The sequence below is a fragment of the Chiroxiphia lanceolata genome, chromosome 5 (assembly GCF_009829145.1).
Source record: "Chiroxiphia lanceolata isolate bChiLan1 chromosome 5, bChiLan1.pri, whole genome shotgun sequence".
Lineage (NCBI taxonomy): Eukaryota > Metazoa > Chordata > Aves > Passeriformes > Pipridae > Chiroxiphia > Chiroxiphia lanceolata.
Genome location: NC_045641.1, coordinates 46,553,304 through 46,559,303, shown reverse-complemented (window position 1 = coordinate 46,559,303; position 6,000 = coordinate 46,553,304).

Below are 6,000 nucleotides of genomic sequence, written 5' to 3'. Positions count from 1 at the left end.
TTCAAGGTTAAAGTTTACAAATAGGGCCTATGCCCCTGGTCTGTAGTTTGTCTCATGGTTAAGTTAAGAAAAAAGGACCACTTCATTAAGCTCTTCTACAAAAAGTGCTCTCCAGCTCTGGAATTACAATGTCCTTATCTTGATATTTTTGGTTTATTTCCTTAAAATAACAAACTCTAATGTATCATGTACTTTCCTAAGAGCCTCCTTTTTTTCCAGGCTACTCTCCATATACCATCTACATATAAATGCTGTCCCTAAGCCAGAGACCACTGTGTCTGGGCAGCTCAGTTGGTAGGCAGCAGATCAGTCTCAGACTGTAAGGCTCAGTGTGACAGCTCTGTCCACACTGTTTCACTGCAATCATTTGCAGGGACTGAGAGACTAGAGAGCCTGCCCTCATCATACTGCAGAACAGCAGAGAACCCATAATAATTTCCTTAAAACACTTACTAAGAAGCATGTCTGAGGATAATGTTTATCCTACTATAATAATGGTCCTGCTGTTGGTTCAGCTATCGCAGCAATACCCACCTGGCCCTCACTCAGCAATATGTACATTCCAAGGAATGTGCTTCTCTGCAACTTTTCAGCATTTATATGATCTGTAGTTCACAGGAGCCTCATCACTCAGGAAGAGTATTCAGGTATGTTTTCAGGGAAGTGTAAGAAGAAAAGGAAATGAGTGGACCAGTGCCATAATGCCAAATCCCTGTTTCAGTGAGAGGTCAGATGACTCTGTTGCCAGTTCTGATCTGACATCAGATGCAGTATCTAAGCCAGCTCTAATCAGGCTTAGCCACTTGGCACATGCTGAACTGTGTGGAAATACCAAAACAATGTAATTACAGCAGAAGGACGTACCAGAACAGTCTGTCTCTGAAGTCGGTGTATCTGGGATCATGTTGTGTAGTTATGCTCGGGTGCTACTTTGCGTAGTGTGGGTGCACATTTAATGGCCAGTGTTCATAGTACAACAGGTGCACAGTGAAGGATCTGGTAAATAAAAGTAAGGAGATGACAAGATGGGAGAGACTTGATAATGGGATGCAGAGACTGCGATTTGATTTGGAAAGCTCAAGGGCTCTGTAAGATGCGGCATCTGGCATACAGGGAGAAGGGAGTGTAGTAGATGGTAGTACAACTTCTGTTGTAGTTGTAGAGGATGGAAAAGAGCATGTGAATGGTATTCTCTTTTGGTATTCTCAGGAGGACAGTCTTTCCTTAAGAGAAAAGAAATCATGCCTTGAACGCTGCTGGAAGTAGGTCTCTGAAGTACACCTCCAGAGGTTGCTCAGGGGAATAGTAAGAGACAGTCTAGACAGAAGAAGGAAATACATGAAAAATAAAAAATAATACCTTTTTCAGAATCCTTCCTGGAAGAGATACTTTCACTTTTGTATATGTTTGCTGTGGTCAGGATTTTTGGGCAAAGAACAGGATGAATTTAGCTATGGCAGTCCCTAGCCTTTATTTCTCAGATCTAAAATTGGGCAAACTTCCCTTTGATACCAGCAACACTGACTACTCTCTAGCTCCAGCTACAAGTATGATAGTCATGCTGGCTGCCTTCAGACATTAAAAGGGGAAAATGGGAGTTCCAGGCTCATTTTCTGGGGAAAAGGGTCTTAATTCCTGAGGTAGGTTTTGGTTTTTGTTTTGAGTTTCTTTGATTGGTTCGTTTGCTGGTTTTTTTTTTTTTGTTTTGGTTTGGGTTTTTTTAAGTTTTGGGTTGGGTCTTTGGTTGGTTTGTTTTTTGTTGTTGTTGTTGTTTGTTTGTTTTGGGTTTTTTTCTTTTTCTTTTTTTTTTTTTAAAGGCCTACAATTTCCATTATCTGAGGTGTTCTTTCGAGAAGCACTTGGAGTAGAAGTCAGAAAGTGGGAGTGCTGAATGGTAAGGTGAGGGGTTCAGGCAGCTCTCCATGCAGCAGGTGGAGCTCCCTCAAGCCTCACTTCCACTTTCAGAGTCAGAAAATTCAGGGATGACGGTGCCAATTATGTATGCTGGGTGCAGCAGAGATCTGAGATAAGGAGATAATGGTCTTCCTTATAGCAAGAGAAAGACAGTAGCTGAGAGCAATAGAAGAAGAAAGCAGGAAGAAAGGAAAAACATTTAGTGGGAGTAGGTCAAGGCATGATGGTGCTGGAATTTCAGGTCTTTAAACCTCTTCAACCTCTTCCTCTCTGGGGCTCTGTAGCTATTAATATGGAAGCAAGACACTGAAATGTAGAGAGACAGTCTGGCGCTTAGTCCCTGAGAAGTTTGCAGAGAGGGAGCTAGCTGTGGGAAACGTCCTCAAGGAAAAGTGTTTTGCCCTGAGGCTACAAATGGTGGAACATATTTTCAGTGTTGTTCCTAAGCAAAGGGACCTAGGGAGGTTCAGACCAAAATGATCTTCTCTGCATTAGTGAGCTGTAAGAGGTCCCAATGTGTTTTGGAAGGCTTGAAGATGTTGCTCTTTGTAAGTGTCATGGGATTACTTTTCAGGTTCATCCTGTTATAGCCTGAACGATTTGATAATGTCTACACTACACATCTCTTACAGCCTAGGGATGTCAGGATGTCTCTGTACTTCATTAACTTTCTTGGTAATAGGTTTATTACCGAGCTTTGGTCTGGTGACTGCATTTTGTGTCCTTTTTTTATTTCATTTCATTTTATTTTACTTTTTATTTTTAATTTTGCCATCTAGTGTAAAGTGGTTACAGCACTTTAATAACTGAAATTACTGCAGCATTTGGGAAGTAAAGAGTTGATCAGTAGTTAGGCTGAATCCAATTCCCTTTAAAAGGCCAGTTACCCAATGACAGGTCACCCACGTTTGTTACAAGCACACTGGTGGCTAAAGAAGCCAATACGAGATAGACACGTCCAGTTGCAAAAGGCAAAGACTCCTTAGGTGGTATATTCTGCAAGACACGATTCTTTCTGCGTTGTCTTTTTTCCTCAAGAGTGATCCTGTGTGCTTTCTCAAAAGCAGCAGCAGCGTTAAAGATAGTGTGTCTCCAGACCTCCTGATTGGAGGCCAAGACACAATTAGATTACTGAATAATGCAAACCACAAGAGACATTTACAGAGAGGAAAAAGAAAATGCAAGCTAATGGCTAGCTCAACCCTCATTAAATACAAAATACAAAATTTATGGTAAAGTTTCCAAATTCCTTAAGTGTCCTATATAGACTAAGGCCTTTGTTTCAAGCCTAGAGCTGTGCAGCCCTTCCATTTAATGTGCACAATAACTGTTCAGGGGAAAGGAGATTTTTGGATTTGCAGACGCGTATTTATTCAGTAAAACAGTCTCCAGCAATTGGTGAGTAAAGCTCTCCAGATTCTTTCTACCTCAGTAGGACCCGCAGAACTTAGAAACACAGTGATTTCTGAATTCCCTTCTAAAAGTCACTCTGATGTTGGAGACGTTTTTATTTTATCTCAACTCAATTTATCCTGGTCAGCACCTCAGATGTCTTCTTTGTTGTAGTTATTTGACATCCATCATCAGTGCACACTATCAGGCTGTTGTATTGCAAAGCACTAAAAATCATCATGGTGAATACTTGTATCCCTCCAGAAGACATTATCATTTTAAAAACTCCTCGCAGTGCATGCCACATGAGTATGTTTTAACAGGATAAACTGAAGCAAAACATATATCTTAATTTTACTTCTCTAGTTTCTGAGAGAAACAGGAAATACAAAAGGAAATTAATACATCCAGCACTCTTGGGTACAAATTAGCTTAGGCATTTGAAAAGCAGTCACACAGAGAAGAATATGTGCAGAGTCAGAGACTGCAGTGACCTCCCACACTGCGAAGTTCTTTAGAATTACTGAAATTATAAACAAAGTAAAAGCTCTTCTTTCTGAAACAGCCGCCTCGATGTCACTTGTTTCCACATTCCGGCTTCTGTCGCTGCATCCCACACTCTCTCTGTTGCTAAGTGCTTTAGGCTTCTGCAATATGTTCCAGCAGCTCCCTGTATCTCTCAGATCTCCAAATGTGCTATCATCTGAGAGCAGAATGTCTAGGTTTATCTGACATAGTAAGAAAAAAAGATTAAACTGTACAAATTACAGCTTCCTAAAGAGCACTAGAATTTTCCATATGAAAAAGAAAGGTCTTTGTAATCTTGCATGTCCTTTCATAACATTTTGTTAGAACATGTTTTCAATTCACTGTAGGATATGTGAGGGACTGTGGCACGTAGTGGCTCCTGGGAGCAGCTGTAACTAAATCTTGACTGTGACAATAGCTGCAGAGCGGACTGGGTACTTGCGAAAGCTTAGATCGGTGCTGCCACTGAACTGTGCAAATAAAGAAGCTCATAAATAAATGGAAATCACAGGAAAAGTGAAAAAAAAGAAATACAACATTTAAGAATTTACATAATTTTGTAATTATATTAGTAAATATAGACCTTACATCTATTCATCAGTCTGACTTGAACAATTGTTTGGTTTCTTCTACCCTCGTAGCAGACACAATAGTAGCTTCCATTTAGGAGAGAATGTTGTCACAGTTATTCACTTAGCTATATCTGTCTTTTTTTTCTTGGTGAGTAGGCATCTTACCAAGTGCCATTGTCAGCTTGTGTGCCTTTACCCATCCTAGGGTACAGTTCCACAGCTCTCCCTGTATCCTTGGCTACGGTACCAGTATTGTGATTGCTGGCAGGTTTTGCTGTATCTCTTCCATTCAAGTTAAGATGAGCAACATCAGCTCATAGTGATTGAAGAGCTGTTTTTAGTGATTAAAGAACTAACATATGTAATTAAACTGTGTGGGCATCCCCCTGATCAGATACAAGTACATTCTAGGTACATTTTTAGGTTAGATTTGGCATTTCCCAGAGCCAGCTCAAGGTAGAGGCAAAGTAGGAAGTATTTTCTTGAGAAAGTAATCCAACACATAAGGAATGGATTGCTAGAACAAAACAGTTGATACTAAGGCACCTCATTTTTCCATGGTATGTGTTTTGGGGTTTTTTTCTGGATTATATTTAGCCTGGTCACCAGAGCCAAACACCTCCACTATACATGTGTTTCAAAGCTTTCTGAGAAGAAAAGTGTTAGGTATGTGCTAGAGGACCTTGAGACGATGCAGCTCACACACTATTTTGGAACCTCTTGTCCCCATTAGCACTAGGTTATAAGTAGAGCAGATTTGAAGCAGAGCTGCTGTTTTCATTTCCTCCTTAAGGAATTTAGTTTGTATGCACCAAAACCACTTGGAGAACTGAAACACCACATGGTAAGTGGAGACAATGCACTATTGCTTTGAAACAAGTTACTAATGTAGACACAGCCTTTGACAGCTGCTGAGGCAGCAATCTGCTGGTTCTGCTAGGGCCTAGGAGAGAAGATCAGCTGCTTTAGGCTGAACCTGTTCCCTCTGTATAGACCACCTTTCAGTATCACTGCAGGCCTTCCTGCTCTTCTATTGGTGCTCTGTCTTATTCCTTTTCCCACATCCATTCTCACATGGGAAAAGGTCCCTGGCCTGCCCCATTACCATCTGTGTGGAAGGTAAAGGAAGTGAACTGTGGCTGCTGAAAGATGGTGCAGGCTGTAGAGTGAGGACCAACAGCTGCATGAGACCTGAGCATGGAAATGCCGTAGACAAAGAGAACTGAGAGAAGTGCGTCTCTTATTCTGAAATAGCTCACTTGCTAGTGCTGAAAATTTAGATTAACTACACAAATACAAAAGTTTTAAAACCATGTTTCAGCAAGATGCTTTCTCTCTGCCTCATTCTCCCTACATGGTTGGTAAGAAAATTTCTTGTTAAATCTGTCTGGTTTCTCCTGGTTCCTGGGCCTCTTCTTTGCCTCCAGACATGTTCTTTTAATAACTGTGTGCTGAGACAAGAGATATCTTGCCTCTGTCTTCATTCCCTCAGTTAGTCTGAGCCTGAGACCAAAGCTGATAACCACTCTTTTCCTTAATCAAAACCCAGGATGAGATGTTCTGTTGCTTGACATCTTAAAGCTTCTGTGAAGGG